Here is a 20,380-nt window from a genome sequence, read left to right as displayed (position 1 = left end):
TATTCCCATAGGATTCATAGCATTTGTAATGTCTTGTTTCCCTTCCAGTTCGTGATGTATATAGTGTCTTGCTGCCACTGTGGTTCATGATGTGTATAGTGTCTTGCTGCCACTGTGGTTTATGATGTGTATAGTCTCTTGCTGCCACTGTGGTTCATGATGTGTATAGTGTCTTGCTGCCACTGTGGTTTATGATGTTATGTTATGCTGATGTTGATAATACGTATAAAGAGAGGAGAGTAACCTTCCCTTGTCACTGACGAATGGTGAGGGAAGTGCGAGGGACGGATGATGAGAGAAGTGAGAGGTGAGGGAGGGGAAGTAAGATGGTTCATTTCTTGCTATTTTCCTGTTTATGTAGACTGGGCGATGTTTACCTTTCCTCTGTACACAAAGTTCCTATTCTGACTGATGTCTTCTCTCTCTCTCTCTCTCTCTCTCTCTCTCTCTCTCTCTCTCTCTCTCTCTCTCTCTCTCTCTCTCTCTCTCTCTCTCTCTCTCTCTCTCTCTCTGTGGTCGCTCGTATCTTGCGCATGACGTTCGTCACATACCATAAACGCGGAATGACATCATTCCTGCTGTTATTCCTGGCATCATTATTACCCACCACTCGCTCGTTCCCTTCGCTGCAGAGAGAGAGAGAGAGAGAGAGAGAGAGAGAGAGAGAGAGAGAGAGAGAGAGAGAGAGAGAGAGAGAGAGAGAGACTAGCCTGTTCCTGACGACTTTACGTTTGTGGAATGTGAGGAAGGAACAAAAGGATTCATCAATTTTTCGAGCAGTGTCACGAAGGGACGAAATTTATGTCTTCGTACCCTCTTTGATGAGGCTGCTTAAGGCATCCAAGCGCACGTCGCGGCTGCCCATACAACTGAGGTGAATCAAACATCTATTTCCGCGGGGCCGATAGTGTGAGGCTCCGACCGCCCCCTGGGAGGAGACGGGGTCGTAACACACCCACATACCACCTCACACACCCCCCCAGGACTTACGCAGGTCCTACCTCTCCTCTGATACTCATTGACCCTCCTATAACACGGGAGTTATGGACGTGAAGGGGCAGATATTTTGATGGAAAGCCCCCGGCCATCGAGCGTGAGATAACCAGAGAGACGCCGCGCGGCACCTGGTTGCCGTGCCTGGGAAGTGACGCACACCACCACGGAAATAGCCGCGAGCGTTGCTGGCACGGTGCCCCCGCCTGCTGACTGCTGCCGCCGCCGCTGCTGCTGCTGCTGCTGCTGGAGAACCGACCGACCCACCTCTCCGACGCGTTAGTCTCCCTCACCACCACCACCCTCCCCCAGCGACCAACGCCGCCGCCTCGAGGCTGAAGAACGACGCCCCTTTGCAAGGCCCCCCCCCCCTTTCTCTCTCTCTCTCTCTCTCTCGCCACCTCCCACTGGCCTCAGTGCCTCGCTAGCGTGTCTTCGCCTAGGGATCTCTCTCAAGACTCCCACCTCCCCAGCCTCACAGTGAGTTGGAACATTTAACCATTTTTTATTTTCGTATATTAAGATCAAATCCTTCTTTTTCTACGAAGTAGACCCGAGTGAGATTTCTAATAGATAGATCCCCTTAAGCTTCTGTGGCCCCCAGGTGTTCCCAAGTGTAATGTGGATGTGTCTGTAGGAGGCGTAGCGAAAATACACACACACACACACACACACACACATGCAGCGCAGTAATGGTAAACAAAACAATGCTATGAAAACGAGGTGCAACATGCCAGCGGGCGGCCAGCTGACCAGTGTCACATTCCCATGTGCTCTTGGCGGCTCCCCGGGAGTCATGACCCGCTGATCGCCATGTGTCAACCACACATCACCTATTGATCAAGGTGGATCTTGACGACTCAAGTGTTACTCACTGTTGATCAATGATTAGTCAGGTCAGTGTTCCTCACTGTTGATCAATGATTCGTCAGGTCAGTGTTCCTCACTGTTGATCAATGATTAGTCAGGTCAGTGTTCCTCACTGTTGATCAATGATTAGTCAGGTCAGTGTTCCTCACTGTTGATCAATGATTAGTCAGGTCAGTGTTACTCACTGTTGATCAATGATTAGTCACGTCAGTGTTACTCACCGTTGATCAATGATTAGTCAAGTCAGTGTTACCGTTGATCAATGATTAGTCAGGTCAGTGTTACCGTTGATCAATGATTAGTCAGGTCAGTGTTACCGTTGATCAATGATTAGTCAGGTCAGTCACGACAGCCCGACGTATTTTTAATAGTTCCGACGTGAGGGATGTTTCCTGAGACGTAATGCATGGGTGAGTGTCGTAGTTCTGACGTATTTTGTATCGACAGGAGATCGTAATGACTTCTCTACCCTCCGTCTATAGCTTCGCTAGTGTGTGTGTGTGTGTGTGTGTGTGTGTGTGTGTGTGTGTGTGTGTGAAGGACTTCTAGAATGCACGTGTGACGCTTGGTGTGAAGGTGATATGAACACACTTAAGGTGACGCTCTGTTTCTAGTGACGCTTCGTGACGGGAGCTTGTGACACGGAAGTGACGCAGGAGGTGGGAATGCTCATAGACCCAGTGTCACAGGCAGTGGTGTCACATGACACAAAACGGATGAGGAAGTACGGTTGGTTAGTGTCAGTAACATGATGACACATTTATGAGGATAACAGACCTGTGACACATACGAGATAGTAATACGCAAAATAGTGACACATACGAGATGAGGATACATGCAAGATGTTAACACATAAGGGGTGAGGCTGTCAGGGTTGTGATACATTGGAAGTGATGATACATAAGGGGTTATTAATGTACATAATGTGGTGACACGCGTGAGTGGTGATACATATGAGTGGATACACATGGTGAAACATGAGGGGTGATGATATACATAATGTGGTTGAGAGTTGAGGTGATACATATGAATTTACGGAAAAGCGGTGGGTGATGATACATATGAACGATACATGAAGGTGGGGATGAGTGTGTCATTGATATGGGAAGGGAATACATGCTGGCGATGATACAGAGAGATGGTGATATACATGTACTGGCGATACAAATATACATGACATACATGAGGTGAGGATACATAGGGATGGTGATACACACAGAGGGATGTATATGGATTAATCATATTCATGATACATAAGAAGCGGTGATACATAATGGATATTGACATAAAGGATGGTGATACATAGGGCTGGTGACACAAGAGTTGATGATAAACTCATGGTGATACATAACGATTTTGATACATGTGAAAATCATTGTATACACGTGCGATGATATACATAAGGATGATGTACATAAGGTGGTGATACATATGGGTGTTAATACCCTTGGATAATGATATATAATTGATACATATGAGGTGATTATACACAGGATTGGTAACACATAGGTAATACATACTGTAAATGAGGATGGTGGGGTGATGATACATAGAGGTGTTCATACATAAGGATAGTGATACATATGAGATGCTAATACATATGAACGTTGACGTACAGGAGATAGTGATACATAGGAATGGTGATGTATCCCCATGGTGATTCATGAAGATGGAGACACATACAGATGGTGAAATAAACTGATGATGACATATATGGTGATACATATAGTGACATACATAAGGCTGGTGCTACATAGAGATGGCGATGAATGTGGATGGTGATACATAAGTATAGTAATACGTAAGAGATAGTGACACAAAGGGATGGTAACGAATGTGGATGATGATACATAAGTACGCTAATACACAACAGACAGTGACACACAGAAATTGTGATAAGCACTGATGGTGATACAACACACAGAAATGGTGATATACACTGATGGTGATACAGAGAGGTGGCGTTACGCACTAGACGATGATACATGGAGGTGTTAAAGACACACACGTACGATGATACATGATAATAGTGAGACACATGAGACATGATGGACAAAGGGGGTGACGATACAAGCGGGGTGATGATACATAAGAGTAGGTCATACATAGTTACAGTGATAACACCTGAGGTGGTGATGGGCACGAGTAGTTAACATAACCGCTATATTTACCACCCTCCCCACGTACGTGGAGGGGACAAGACACCGCAGGCACTGGAGGGAGGGCAACCTTGAGTATACAGAGGTACACAAAAGTGTTTATGAATACGAGGCAAAATTCCTGACGTGGGCTGAAGGCCTTGTGTGTGTGTGTGTGTGTGTGTGTGTGTGTGTGTTCAGTACATAAACACCAGCACAGTAAACGACAGGGTTGAGTAATGTATGAGTTTGGTCACGCAGGAAGGAGGCTGAGGGTGGAGGGTGGGCACCATGCCTTCAGAGCAAAGACACAAACAGATTACTCGTTGGGTCTGCATCTAAATGTACGGAGAAACAGAGTGATGGACGAGGCAAGTTCTAGCTTTGACTGAGCGCCCCGTGTGTTCAACACACGGTATGGTAAGGTCAGCACACATTTGTAGACAGTGGAGAGTAGTATATAAAGCAATAAAAATCACAGTGGCTGGGTTAGCATACCAGTGCATGGACAGTAGAGCATAGAGCATGACACATAGTAGTATGGGTATGATTGATTATAATGATCAAGGTTTACAGCCTTGGGAAGCCCAGATACTGTGGTAGAACGTCCCCCCCAGTGCGTCAGTTGTCAGTGAAGAGTTCGTACAATTCGTGACCCTCGTGAAATGAAAGCCTATATAGTCAGTGGTAGAGGGGCACTCTGGTATATTCATTTCTCATGTTCATGGTTTACCCAAGGATGGTCATCAGGGCGTCATTTCGTAAGACTTGTGTTGTTTTAGGAAGTAGCTTTTAAGATCGGACAGGCATAGAGCATAGCAGTGGATAACAGGTCCAGTAATTTTACCTACAAGAGCTTTGAGAGATTTAAGACAGCGATGGAGGCGCTCCTTCAGGCTAGTAACATAACACAATTGGTCATCGCAAGGGAGTCTGATGTCATACCTAAATCCCTATGGCTTTGACATTGTTCAGGTGCGCCATTGTGGAAGTGGATTGCTTGTAGCACCAATCTTTCTCTCATCAGTAATGAGCATCTTAGTCTTGTGCGTTGAGATGGCGAGTGTGTTACCACAGTGAGGACTCAGCAGAGGTTGAGGAGGTCTTCTTGTCCCTGTTGTGGCGAGTTGGTTCTCATACACATGTCGTCTGCATAAGTGATAAGCATTTCTACTGCCACGGCGATGGTATCATAGAGGTGTTGTCAATCGTGAGGTGACGATCCACACAGGGGAGGTGGTATGAAGGGGTTGGTGAGTGACAGACGAAGTGGTGATACACAGGAGGAGGAGGTGATCAGTATACTCTGGAAACTGGATGTGTTGTGAGGAAGCGGTGATGTTTTATGTACAGTGGTCGCCTGTTGCCTCCATGACGCTACCCAGGAGTGACCACTTCCTCTCCGTGAGATGACGACTCGTGACTACGCACACACACACACACACACACACACACACACACACACACACAGCTTTACCTCCTGGTTATTAGACCCCGTGGCTTGACGCTCCGTCCCTCTCCCGATGGTTCTGCTGGTGGTGGAGGTGGGGGCAAGGCGGGGGCGGCCGTAGCAGTAGCATTAGCACCACCACCACCACCTGCCACCTGGGCATGAGCCGTGGCAGCAAGAAAGCCCTTGGGGTCCACCATGCCAGAGAAACAAACACTTACAAGCCCTTCTCTCTCTCTCTCTCTCTCTCTCTCTCTCTCTCTCTCTCTCTCTCTCTCTCTCTCTCTCTCTCTCTCTCTCTCTCTCTCTCTCTCTCTCTCTCCCGAGTTTTGACAGTGACACATGATTCAGCTCAAAACGTGAAGTGTGCCCTCTTATCTAAGGGTACTTTTAACTTCTTTCTTTCTTTTTTTTTTTTTTTAGGTAGAGATAAATATCAGATGCCATAAACGTCTCCACACTCTATATGTCGCCAAGATTAGTTGACGCTGCTGCTGCTCTCTCTCTCTCTCTCTCTCTCTCTCTCTCTCTCTCGAGAGAGAGAGAGAGAGAGAGAGAGAGAGAGAGAGTCCCTCATGTACAGGGCGACTGAAAAAGTCCGGACTCACGGGCGGGATTTAGAAGTCACTGGTTCAGTAAATGTTTTTTTCCACAGCATGCACACGTCTTACCCATGAGTCCGGACTGTTTATAGATCCCATGGATATTCTTCGGCTCCTTGGGCTCATGTGGTACGCATTCCCCGGGTTGGGCAAGTACCCACCTGCCGACGAGTTCGCCCTGAGGAACAAGAGCTTGTAGAAGCCTGTGGTGAGGTGAGGTGAGGTGAGGTGAGGTGGGAGGCTTGGAGGACTTTCAGGTGGGGATGTTATCCCCTGTGGTCTTGTGGCTACGTGGAGGCCAAGAACCGAACAGGTGATCTCTTATGTCAGTGGCTTATACCGTCTTTCCTCTTATTTCTGTGAAGGAGAAATCTTCTCTGTCGATGACGCCACTCAAATAGTCGTCTCGAATCACTAAATCCCAGAACATGTTCGTTTAGCACAGGCAGAGGCAACCAGACCACAACTCGAAAAGATCGGGGAAAAAAAAGGAGACAAACTTGAAAGACCCTACGTCAGTGGCGCTATTAAGAATAACAGCCAACGATATAATAATAGAAGTTACCACGGCAACGCACGAGAAGAGCTGCTACAGAATCCTGGATCACACGTTAACATCAGGATCTTTGATGATAGATGATATCGACAAGGGAAAGCGAATCTGAGCAGTCTATACAGATTCCGACACCTTCCATAGAAACAAAAACTACGCCTCGTCAAAGACATGATAATACCTGCCCTAACCTACTCACTTATTCCAACGTTCCTCGTCTCCAAATCAAGCTTGCTGAACTTACAGAGATTACAGACTAAGATTCTACGATTCGTTGCAGCTGAAAGATACCCCTATACTGAAGACCTCACACAGAAAAGCACGACTGATTGAAGATTAAACCAGTTTCTGTTCATTAATCCTAACATCCTATTTGCTTTCTTGTCAGCTTCGTTATACTGCTGAAAGAATTTGAAGTTGTTGGAGACAGGGACCCCTATATCCCTCACAGAAAGGGTGTCCTTGTTGTCCATCAGTTCATAATAGAATTTTTGCTGAGGTTTCCTACTTGTAACAGCTGACGTTTATTGACATCAAATGGCATTTGACATTTTCTCGACCCTTCAGCGATTTTATTAAGAGCCTCTTGTCACCTCAGCCTATCTTCTTCAGTTACTATGGCATTGCCGATCTTTGTGTCGTCTGCTAATCTGGACACTAGGTTATTCAGCCTTGCGTCAATATCGATGATATAGATGATGAAAAGTATAGGGCCAAGTACGGATCCCTGAGGGACCCCAGTAGTAACAGGTGACCACGGTGATGATTCCCCCACTCATGAACGACTCTTTGCCTCCTATCACGTAACCAGACCACTATCCACTTTCCTAGGCAAATAGTACAAATGATAGATAGATAGAGAGAGAGAGAGAGAGAGAGAGAGAGAGAGAGAGAGAGAGAGAGAGAGAGAGAGAGAGAGAGAGATTCTTGAAACTCATGCCTTTACGTCGAGAGCCGCCATGAGCGACTTGGTCCTGAAGCGAACTTCAAGTTATGGCGGTGCATGTGCGGTCTTCGCGGGGTGGCCTTCACGGTGCGACTCTCTCAGTTGAGCTGAACTCTGGAAGTCTTCCAACAGTATCGCACTCCGCGCACTCACCCCTCACCCTCCGCGCACTCACCCCCTCACACTCATCCGACATCGAGACCAGTTCTTATGACGTGTGTGTGTGTGTTTGTGTGTGTGGTGATCACTCGAGGTTTGTCCTGGCGCGGGATCAACAGCTTAAGTGTGTGTGGAGGACTAAATAGCGGCCGGAGAGGCCGGATGTGGCGTGTCATCAGCGACTGACTGCTGGCAGGACCTGCGATCTGTCCCTCACCTCGCGGGCGTCATCGCGCGGTGACTCGCCCCGCAGGCTTCAGTTATAATCCAAGTTGGAAAACCTAAAGTACTTATCATATCTTGCGATTAAGGAAAATTGAAATCGAAACTGTAACTGACAGCGATAGGTGCCGAGCAGAGGAGACCCCATGAGATAGAGGGAGGAGGACACGACACAGCGTCTCTGCCTTACGTAGTTCTTTTCATCTGTTCCTGGGACACAAATATGTTTATGATGTTTCGTCGTCATCCTCAAGGTATCTTAAAATGTTTTTCGAGTGGATACCACGAGGAGAGGCGACCACTTGGAGGACTTAGAACGAGTTGGACTGAAGAGGAGGAGGAAGATAAACTGTAAGATGAACCAAAACTTGAGGCGGGTGAAGGAAGGTGTCAGGAATGAAGAGGTGGGGGAGGCTGACGGGGGTCGGAGGCCTGTACTGGCCTCGGGGGAGATGTCACCCTGAGACATCGCTCACCCTCCCGCCTCTCAGCTCCAGCACTGGGCTACAGATATGCCGCTGTTGCCAGTGACGTAGACATGACAGCCAATGCCAGTTCTTTCCCTGCAGCTGCCACTACCCGGACGCAAACAGTGGCAGAGGTTCAGCAATCTAAACAACACTATTATCTAGAAAGCTGGTATATTCTCGTGTACGACTGACCTTTAACCTTGGAGCAGTAACCCATGACCTTGGAGACTTTGCTTGCAAGGTTACTGAGGATATAAAGTTGACGCGATCGTGTGAACCCGACCGCAGACTCATCAAGAGATATAGTTAATGGCAGATATCTTCAACGTGTATCATTCATCTCTGATCTTCATTGCTAATTGTGACGCCATGACTCATAATCTTCAGTCAGGACCGAAGACGGCTGTCGGAACTACCTCAGATGTTGACTTACGTTCCTTGGTGTCTCATTGTGTGTGGAGGTGGAGAGGGAGGGAGAAATCCCTCCTGCTGGGTGTGACTTTAGAGTCGGAGGAGGAGACCCAGGATGGTGGTTGTCGACTTACTAAGTCTTCCCTCTCTTCATTGTTCCCTATTCCCATTGAAGTTTCCCCCCCCCCCCTTTTCTGTTCTCCTTTGTATTTCACTCTCTGGTCTCCATCAAAATTCTTTTGGAAACAATGGATTCATTACTGTCCTCCACGAGACAACCTCGACATAAACCGTTAGTCCTCATGTCACCTAGCCATCCCATGTGCTATCCTCCCCAAGTGTCCCATCCCATTTGCCACCTTCCCAAGTGTCCCATCCCATGTGCTATCCTCCCTAAGTATCCCATCCCATGTTCTACCCTCCCCAAGTGTCCCCTCCCACGTACTACCCTCCCGTTACATTCTTCCTTCCCATATGACAGAAATGAAAGAAGAAAAAGACCTTTGATTGACGATCAGTCATGACCTTCAACAAGGGGAAACAATGCCCATCTGCATGCAGTAAATGCAACAGCAAATTAGCTTTGAAAGCTAGAAACGTAAACTACAAAATAAATGCGACAATAATCACCCTTTATAACGCCCTGGTTTTACACACCCATCTGGAATATACCGTCCAGTTCTGGCCACCGAACCTCCTGATCCAGGTTTGGATAGAGATTAGAGCGAATTCAGAGAAGAGCACCTAAACTAATTCCCTCAAAAAGATATACAAGTCTGAAGAGGAAAGGCTCAAAGAGCGAATAAGGGTAACCATAGCGTGAGGGAAGAGATGGTTTATGGGGGATAATGAAAGGAACGCATTAGAAGTGGGAGAAGCACAAAAGATCATTCTAAGGGTTGACGGAACCACTCTAGAGAGGATGACAATACAAAGGATACTGTGAGCGGCAGAACACACATGAGGGAAGGGGAGACGTGGGAAGGTTTACATGCGAGGTAGAGTGAGTTCATGGCAGGATATGATCGACATGAACAAGATGAGCACGTGGGTCAGATGAACACATGAGGCGTAGAGAGCAAGTGAGGTTAACACGTAGACGAAAGGTTAGTAAGACATACTGTAAGATAGACACGTATAAAAGGATACAAATGAGGAAAACTAACTGTGTTTGTGTGTGTGTGTGTGTGTGTGTGTGTGTGTGTTTCACTGTTATGTGTGACTACTATTTGTGTGTTTCGGGAAGAGAGTTTTACGCTCGTGTTGTCCCGTCTCTTAACCTTGTGTATATGTTATGTCTTCACTGCTATGGGCACACACACACACACACACACACACACACACACACACACTAAAATAAGCAAGGTTTGTGTACGTGTGTGTGTGTGTGTGTGTGTGTGTAATTACGTGGGTGTTCAGACAGGGAAGCTGACACAACCACCCAGGTGTCCCCAGGACCAAGGTGCCAACATCTCGCCCAGATAATGTTGTCAACATCTGCTGGCAGTGGATATCTAAGGGAGAAAAAAAAACAATTATGATATTCGTCCTGATACAGATACTGATAGTCTTAATGATACAATAACATAAATGATATTACCAAATAAATCAATAATGAAACCAGAAACAAATGCGACACTTTATTGTTATTATTATTATTATTATTACTATTATTATCATTATTATTATTATCATTATTATTATCATTACTATTACTATTATCATATTATTATTATTTTTCTTTCTTTTTAAATAGTTTTCATCACTTAATATTACATTATCAACATAGTTGATATCATTATGCTCATGATCATTACTGTATAGTTAATCACGCAAATGGGAAAATAGTTAAAAAGCCATCACCAAACCAGGCTTAATGCGACGCAAAATGTCTTGGAGGTACACAGGCAAAAGCGGATAAACTTGACAGCCTGTTTTCCACACCTGACTCATAGACGGGTGGCAGTCCTTGGTGCTAATGTTGTGTACATACCTTCAGTGGTCTGGCACCATTTAGTTCCGGGCATTAGGCTCGTGTTAAGCTTAACAACAAGCTACATAACTATTACCCTCGTAACCTCTGTATCTTAACGTCACGGCCACCATTACTCTCGGGCCAGCTGGGACGCTCGCTAGTCTCCCCGCGCAATGTTTTGGTTTGGGGCGTTTGGTGGCAGCGTGATCTCACGAAGGTCAAATTTTTGGGTTACCGGACCTGGTCCATGGAAGATCGTAGCTCTGGTATGAATTATGCTTCACAAGTGAAGTTACGGAAATGGTGAGAGGTCTTGATGGGTAGTGTTCATGCCTCTGATTTCGTCTAAGGTGAATAATATATATATATATTTTTCTCTCTGATATGCAGTACTCAGGGCGTAGACTTGGAATCACATCTAAGCACTGCCCTAAGTCCAACATTTTAGTTCTTCAAGTGTTATGCCTTTCTGCCTTCCACACATTACGAGATCACGAATGTTTGAGAGGATATAAATGCACCTGAATTTATGCCTTAGATATGATTAGTTTTAGATATAATTCTCAGGTATTGTTCTTGTTCCACATAATCAGGGAACTGCAGCGACCCAAATCATTTAGTTCCACTAATGTTTCACCAACACAACGAGATGGCTGACTGATTATGATTTTTGATGTAAAAAGCGTCGAATTTATCGCGCCCTCCTGTCCAGCCCGTGGGCAGTGGCGCATTCAAGAATGCAATGTACATAAAAGTTATAAGAACCTTAAGATGTTGCTAGAGAAATTGACAATTCTTTACCGTAGATGTGAACAGGGCAAGGGGGTGTCTGTGCTATAGTCCTGCTGATGTTGTATCTACGACGTAAGTGACCCGGGGGTGGCTACTGTAGTTCTGTTAGGTTCGGACCAGAACTCGGATGGGTCACGAGGCTTATTCCGCCTCTTGAAATTTCCTCCACTCAGTTTGCTAGGTCTTCTCCATCGTTTAGAAAGAGATGTTGTTCGGATTTTTTTTTATGAGCCTTGTTAGTACGAAGGTACGATCCTTGGGCAAAACGTGCGGCACGATCCTTGAACACGACGATGTGGCCCTTAGGGGTCGTAGAGTTCCTGTTCAAGGGTCGCTCCATGTTTCCCTCCCTGGTAACACTACACTGCCTCAGGTTCCAACAATATTTCACCCCAGCCGCCGTAAGGAGTCCCCTCAGGATCTCGTTGGAAAGTGGATGTTGCTATGTTAGGATTAAGCATCGTGTGCTCTCTAGACGTTACCTATGTAACGTAGAACCACGCCAGTATGTCTAAAATTACCCTACTCTCTTAATGACTCTGTCACTGATTTGATCATTTTTCCTCACTCACAGTAGTAAGAAAATCAACATCATCTTTTCAGTTTAGGCTTCAGCTTTTGTTTTATGAAGTAGCACACACGCCACCTTTAGACTACGCTACAGACGTCTCTCCTTAATGAGAAGCAGTCCTATATAGTCGCGTTAGGAAGTCATAGGAAGTGTTCTATGTTGAATAAACAAATGAATATACTCTCCAGTAGTCACAGTGTTCAAAAGTAAGCTGTTGCAGATGGCGCCGTGAGCATATCACTTGTCCACTCGCACCTTTCACTTTGATTCCGCAAAGACAGTGTGTCTGGCGGCGGCGTCAGGCTGCTGGGGTCAGCCACTGTCTACACAAGCTTGACTTCCTCAGCTCGGGGAAGGAACAGCTTAAATGTTATGATATCTAACTTTCCAGCTTCCGGACAGGAAGGACAAAATCTAACACGCAAGAAACAAGTAATAACTATAGTTAGGTTTGTGTAATTGAATCAAATGTCATTTGTACATAAAAAGTTGCAGTGAAGGTCAACAAACGGTGGAAGTGCATCAAATAAACATAAACTTGAATAGAACTTCGGTACACGAAACTTGAGTCATACTGGGACATGATAGAACTAAGGTACACGATGCTTGCGTCGTACCGGGACGATTGAATTGCGGTAGACGAGGCTTTGCATCATAGTGGAACGCGATTGCTTCTCTGCAGAATCTTGACGTTGATTCGCCAAAAAAAATTCAATAAAAGAACGTCATATAGAAGTTGTTGTGATAAAAGACAAAACCCCTTGGCCAAACGCACCGGTCCGTTGATGGATGAGAGAAGGCTTCCAAGGTTGGCGCGAGTGTTACATAACCTAGGCTGGCTAGCTGGCTGGCTCAGAGCGGCCCAGAAGCCTCTGGGTATTTCTGATTATTCCCACTTGAAGCCACCTACACATTGCTCTTCCTCTCTTCTCTATCACGACCAATGTCACCCAGTGTCTCCGGCTGTTTGTATGATGACACTTTCGTACATGCGAGCTGAATAAATGGCCTATGTTGCAGTCGAATTCCTGATGAAATCTAGAGGTGTTCGCTAGAAATTATTGGAAGCTTTACACATACCCTTAAGACATTATTTTGTGCAAGTCTTCACGAGGTAACTTTACATATAAGTTTTACCGTCGATTCTTTTTCAATTTCTCTGAGACGAGCAATTGCTGTGCGGCTATTTACTGATTACAAGTGACCCTCACCTCATCCCAGAACCGAACTCATATTTTGCTCAATCATCGACGGACCTATCCTGTATTGCATGTACCTGTATTCCTGTACTAGATACATAGGGCCTTTAGCCCACCTCTGTAAGTTATATATCACGTTACTGTCCATGCGTGTGTAGGTTACGACCCAGCAAGTAATTTGTGTGTCTTTGGTTTGGTTACAAGTGGAGCCAGGCCAATGTGTAAACACTCAAGCTTGTCAAGTGCGAAGAATGTGTCCCCAAGCCATAGCATGTGGTCTGGTTAGATAATTAGACATTTTGTAGATTAGTAATTATGAAACGATACTAGAATCGAGAGGATTCACAGTGCGTATAAATTCATTCATTTCCCGCAACTAGTTTTTCTATATCTAGTGATTTAAGTTTACAAAACTATGTCGTTCTAGTTGAATCAGATTTTTCGTTTTGGTTTGTTTGGGTCTGATTTAAAGGCCAGTGTAAGTTAGATTCATCTACGAAAAGATAAACAAAAGACCGTTGAGCTTCCGACACATTCGTTACACCGTCTCCAGTGTGGTTCAACGAAGAGGATCTGCTTCCACCCACACACCATCATCATACGGTCGGGTGAGAGTATCCCACTAAGTACTTGCCAGGACAGTGACCCCCTTAAAACCCAGGATGGGACACCAGCCACCAGACCTGCCAAACTGCTTATATTATTCTCTGTGGCACTTTTCATACTCCTTGACAGTATACTCTTATTTCCTTACCTTTTCCTGAGTGTTATTTCCTAAATATGTACTTTTTTCCCGCTACAGCCATAATAAGGGTAATAAGAGCGATCATTTCCCTACTTATAAAAACCCTCATAAATTCCCAACTTCCAGATCCTCATCAAGGTATTGTCATTAAGCTTATGTCAAATTTGCTGTCTCAAGAATATCCCTTCGATTTTTCCCCGTTTTCTTTCCTCTTTTCTGCACCCATGCTGGTTTGGCATTGAATAGGTTGTCTGGGGGTTAGACATCAGCTGTATTTTCCTGCTGTGGTAACAGTACCTAACTTGCCTGAACTTGGTTGGTGTATGCACTACAGTTGGCCTCATTCTGTACCAACAAATAACTAGGGATAATAGCCTATTTGCATTGCGCCTCAAAATTACAAAAAAAAGAAAAAAGAAAATCTCCCCAGTCGAGACCAAGCTCGCCGGCGATCTACGCAGTGCCAGTTTGGACTGAACAATTCTGATTCGCGTCTTCCCTGTTGCTCTCCTCACCATGTTTCACTGTGTGCTGCCTCCTATTGTAATACCGTCATTTTGTAAGTGTATGATCTGTGAACGACTTAAAGGCTTTAAATAATTAGGGTGGTGGGATACCCTATCTGGTAATGCAGCTCGGCGTATGTATGTATGTATGTATGTGCATGTTTGTGTACACGTGTATGATATATTGTGAGCTCTACCTTCGTGGGATCTCTTCTCTTGGACTGTGTCTACGATCATACTTTTTTTTAACACCGTCGACAGCCACTATTTCATGACTAATCTCATACTATAAAAGTACTTGCTTACGTCTTTTCTAACAACACGGCCTGTGGTTGTTTTGTCTTTACGTCTTTCGACAAACCATTTGCCGTCGACATCAAACTGGCATAGAAACTTGACGGGTGCGATTATGTCAAACCTTACTCTTCAATATTCCATGGGGGTTGAATTTATGGCCTCTTGCTTTAACAGCTCTCTTAATTCTGGTATCATCCTTGTCCGTCTGAATGTTCGTTCCTGCGCATTTAAGTAAAGGTGGAGTGTGTGTGTGTGTGTGTATGAGTGTGTGTGTGTGTGTGGTGCTGCCGAGTTATATGGCTGGATTTAGGATGAAGTGGCTGAGGTTGGATTATACACTTGAGAGTTGTGTGAATTTTGGTTGAGAGTGAGTGGGAGTTATATGATTGAGGGTGAAACGAATGGGTCAGGGTCGAACACATGATTGAGATGTTAGCATTATGACTGAAATAGAAGAAAAATAGGTAAGGTTGGAGCTTATGGATGAAAATGAAGCATATAGTTGAAGCTGGAAGCAAACTTTAAGTTGGAGCGTGTGTGGTAGAATCTAGAGCCACAATTTGGCTCAACGAGGCGCACACAGCTGAGGTGGGCATACTCAAGGTCTGGTGGGCGCATAGCAATGTATAGTTTACGCTGACGACCCAGAAATAGTGGCGAGCTCTCAACACTGCCAAGTGCTCGTCAGTTTCTTCCCATTCTGCAAAATGTTCTTAATTGTTCCTTGTCATATAAAACTAAGTATCTTTAGTATATGTTTATGTAATAACAAAGAGAGTCAATATCTAATTCCATTATATATCGTCATCTTCGGACACTGATATTTTTAAAAGAACTTACATTTTGGCAGCTGGCGCTCGAGCTGTAAACAATGTTCCAATATTACCTCGTAAAGTGTTATGGTGTGGTCGGTGTTGGGTCGACATACCAGTTATTATTTGAACTGTGGTATATCTTCCTTAGCCCAGAGATAAACGTTCTTGGTCATATATTCTTTTGTCTCCATATGACAGCGCTACATCACAAGCTGACATAGGAAAACATTGTGTATCCATCATGTAAGTGACAGATATCGTTATCAGACATTTATGTTGTACTGAATGATGAACGAGGGACTCTGTTCCTTGCGGTGCATTGTGGTTCGATGACTTAGAGTTCAGCAGATGATAACTGTGACTCATGACTTAGTATGGATGATAACTGTGACTCATGACTTAGTATGCAGCAGATTGTAATGTTTTATGACTTAGTGTGCAGCAGATTATAATGTTTTATGACTTAGTGTGCGGCAGATGATAACGAAGTAGCAAATGAGAGGAGTCTGAAAACATTACGACAAGTTCAAGGTGAGAGAGAATATTACTAATGAGTGTTTAGGGAAAGATTTGGCCAAATGGCAGGGATATTGTAGAGAATTTAAAGTTACGAAGAACGAGTTGTGTGAATTATGTGGTCAAGTGTTATATGTGAGATGGAGACTTTATCTGATTATCGACGCCAAAGGTTTACATATGACTGAGGTGAAGCTAATAGGACTGTAATTGGCAGGCAATTCGCGGCATACTTTTACATATATATATATATATATATATATATATATATATATATATATATATATATATGAGTGACGTCTGCGTGTCTTCAGTCTTGCGGAACTATTCCATCCTGGAGAGATATATTGAAAGTATAGGTTAACGATCCGGTAATTTCGTGTTTGACGTTTTTAATCACTCGTGGATAGAAACGATCTGGAACCAGGATCTTAGTAGTCTTCAGCTTATCTGTATGTTAATAATTCTCTAACTGCGACGATAAATTCTGGTATCGTGTGAATGCTAATGATCACTGTCAAAATTCTTGTTCAGGGTTTTTGCTGTTTTTATTATCCAACGTGGGCTCTCCATCCACGTTTACCAGAGGCCTTAGCCTACACCTTTTATGTTTGTTATTATTGACATATTGATACATTTTTATGATTTACTATCCCATGCAATACTCACTTCGTATGCTCTCTTGGCTTGTTTGATAAGGATTTTCACGTATCTTCTGGTTGCGTCATATTGCGTTGCAATATTTGGGTCATTGTGTGATTGTATGAAGCTTGTAATTTTAATTACTACGCCGTACAGCTCTTGCAATATCTTGGGAGTACCATTCAGGTATGCTGATGGTTTTATTGTTTTTGTCGTGCATGGGGATGAATGTGACTTGATGGTGCATAAATTGACACTTAAAACTGGCCCATAATTCCTCTCGGCGTAAACCAACAAGGATGAGACTCATGCGTCGCGGAACCCATTAGAATCCGCCCTTTTAAAACTACGGGCACTGATGCTGATTTTAAGGGAGTCGGTTTTGATATTCAAATATATCCATGTTATGGTCACAAGTGCCAGGATGTTCTCCATCACGGGTAATAGTTGCTAAGAACTCCTGGGATGCAAGAACTAAATCAAGTATATTAGCTTCCCTCGTCGGCTCGGTGACTGTTTGGTAGAGAAAATTGTCTTCGACAAAGTTGATAAGTCTAGCAGGTTCACTTTCTACACCTTAGACAGTTTGTCAGTTGGTTTTAGAAGATTAAACTGACTAGGTCGTCTATAGGCGACGTTTACTTAAGTTTGTAAAACTCTGGTCTAATTTGAACACACAACGTGTTCACCGCTTACCAAAACAAAACTAATCAGCTATTTTGTTTCGGATGGGTCTTATATTCATGTAAAATCCAATTGATTTCTTTGGGTGACTTCTGTAAGAGACTTGTGGTGACGTGATTTGGTGACCGGCCGTTTTGAGATCGAGATGTGAGGAGCCCCCATGACCCGTCTCCCTACCGTCGCTATCTGGTTGGGTTGGGGGGGCGATTCGATCTGATCTTCCTCTAGTGACATGTGATATAACCTAACCTGAGGGAATGTACTATAGAACATGACCCATTGCTTGCTCTTCTTTTTTTTTATGCGTGAAAGCCAAAATGTTCCCATTTTTATAGAAACTTTAATCGTTACAGCCTGACTTGATTATCGCACCGTTCCTCTTGACTTTCAAAGGATTTCTAAATCTTCGAATCTTACTTCAACTCCCATTTCCCGAAGCATTTTCACAGTATGGGTTTCGCAAGACGATCCAACGGTGATGTCCCGTCTGATGTTGCTCATGTCGGTCATCTTGTACGAGAGACTTGGTGGGAAACTGAAGACTTCTTGACGAAGTTTGGTACTGGGGTCTTCTCCAAGTTCCCCTCTTGGTTTTCTTTCCTCACTCTGTTATAAGATGCGAGGCTGTAGATTGAAGTTTATTATTACCTTTTATGTACCCTAAAAGTAATAAAAAGTGAAGGAATGCATGACCTGTGACTTTTCTATAAGTGTTTCCTTCAAACATGTTTGTTTTGCAAGGTATTCCTTCCACTTTTTTCCTACACTGTTTTGTCAAAGGGAGTGAAGAGTAGAGAGAGCGCCTTTACTCTGTTATCCTTTTCTTATGCTTTTAAGAGGACATCTTTGCTCGGTTAAGGACTGCGTGGTGTGTGCATCTGTTACCCTTTTTCTCTCATATCTAACGTCTTTTCTGGCCAGGTTATCACCATGATCGGTGATGGACCGACCAAACCCGCGCTGCTTAAGAACACTGGTGTCCCTTAGTCTTCTGAGTATCCTACTTTTGATCATCGAATTCTTTCTCCCATATATTAACCAAATGTATTCATACGCTGATGACTCAACAAATCCTTGAATCCACTTCATCTTCTCTTGGTCGATTTGCTTCTCGTCTCATCACAGTTGCCTCTATAAATTCAGAGGATTTCCTAGTGATGTAGTCGCACCCTAGTCAAGTTTAATCCCTCTAAAGCCTTGTTTTCCCTCCACTTCTCTTTCTAAACTCCCTCACAACTTTCTCGTTTTCTTTGATGGCTCTGTAGTTCTGTAGTTCAGATGGCGATAATTCGTCTCTTCTGAACAGTTGCTCCGATTATGGCAAGGAACTATTCGTCCTTGTATAGAGTTCTGCTCTCACATTTAGTTGGGTTCTAGCTATAAGTTCTTACTTAAAGAGTCGAGTTCAAAAACAGTCACTTATCAACGCTCCCAGTTTGACTTAAAAAATTGACCCCTTATCCTGCGCCGTAGTGTTGGTTCTCTTCCTCTCTTTTGTAGATATTATTTTCGTTTCTGCTCCCGAGGACTGGCTGTCTGTGTGTCCCGTCCATTAGCTAGATCAGGTAATACACGTCAAGCATCTGCTTCGCGTAGTTGCTGTGTGACTGATGACAGTTGAAGGGTGAACAGTGTGATGTTTGTTTCTTTCCCTACACTGCTTTGTATATATATTGTTTCAGCACAATGACATTCCGTCGCCCCTTGTATACCAAATCGTTGTAGTTCGCTCTCTCCCATGCACACCCTTATAACACCTTCACGTCTCGGTGACTCAAAACATCCTTCACACAATCCTTCCATCTCATCTTCGGTCTCCCCCTCCACTTTTCCCTTCACTTCTGAAACGTATACCCGTTTAGTCAACCCCTCCACATGTCCAAAGCATTTCAGCGCACCATCTTCAGCTCTCAACCATCCCTTTCTGAGTACCTTACCTTGCCCTTCATTTCACACTCGACCCGACGCTCCTCACTCCACTGACCTGAAGCATATAATTCTCAACATATTCACCATCTTCCATGCTTTTTCATTTAGGTTCTGCGCTTTATATCCATACAGGGCCTTCGGGACTACTGTATCATATAACGCACCCATCTTTCCCCTCACGCATAGTGGCCTCGATCTCCACACACTCCACAATGCATCCGCGACCTATGCCTCCTCCCAACCTCACTCTGTGGTTCATTTAATTATCCATGGTAAGTCCCTCTGCCATGTCTACTTCCAGGAATCTAAAACACCCAACTTCCTTCAGGTTCACTTTGCTGTTCAGCTAAATAGATGCACTGATAAACTGACTCCTGAGGATGCACGTACTGTGCCCTTATAGTTGAGAATGATCAAAATGTACCAAACACACTATTCCGCGGCGCTTTCCTTGGCCCCCTTCACTTGTCTTGCGTGTTGTATAATGCTACTTTTTTCAGCAGAGAAATAAATCCATCCAGGGTAAGGTGTAGCTTTACTTATAGATTTATGTGAAGGGAGGGTAACATAGCCATGAGGAATTATGTGGGTGTAAAATACAGGCCATAAAGTTCAGTGGTGTGGAATGAAGTGCAAGGAAAAGAAAAAACTTCTCTCGAGTAGTCACGCCATTACCAGCGCCAAGGTAAACAAAGAGCGTAGCACTTAAGTAGGTCGTATATGAAATTAATAGTAGCTTACGGATCGTGATATTATATGTACAAGAGAAGTAAGTAGTCGAGGTGGGTAAACAAATTAGATAACAAAGGGGAATACAAGAGTACGAAAGGCATGAGTGGAGGGAAACAGAAGATTCCGTGAAATGTAACCATTGTTGGCAGCTCGTGGAAGTCGG

General features: G+C 44.3%; 1 protein-coding gene across 3 annotated transcripts in view; it reads left to right on the top strand.

Annotated features, from left to right (window-relative positions):
• Positions 1-1,222: 1,222 nt before the first annotated feature.
• The window catches only part of LOC139755057 (uncharacterized), a 180,179-nt gene continuing 161,021 nt past the window's right edge, over positions 1,223-20,380 (top strand). For 2 of the 3 annotated variants that reach the window (XM_071673110.1, XM_071673103.1), the window contains exon 1: positions 1,223-1,473. The gene's annotated coding sequence lies outside the window, so the exon portion shown is untranslated. The remainder of the gene's footprint in view (positions 1,474-20,380) is intronic. The other variant, XM_071673109.1, reaches the window with a different exon arrangement.

This window comes from Panulirus ornatus, chromosome 18 (assembly GCF_036320965.1).
Source record: "Panulirus ornatus isolate Po-2019 chromosome 18, ASM3632096v1, whole genome shotgun sequence".
NCBI classification, from domain to species: Eukaryota; Metazoa; Arthropoda; class Malacostraca; order Decapoda; family Palinuridae; genus Panulirus; species Panulirus ornatus.
The sequence above is the reverse complement of the archived record's forward strand: the minus strand, read 5'-3'. Positions and strand labels throughout refer to the sequence as shown.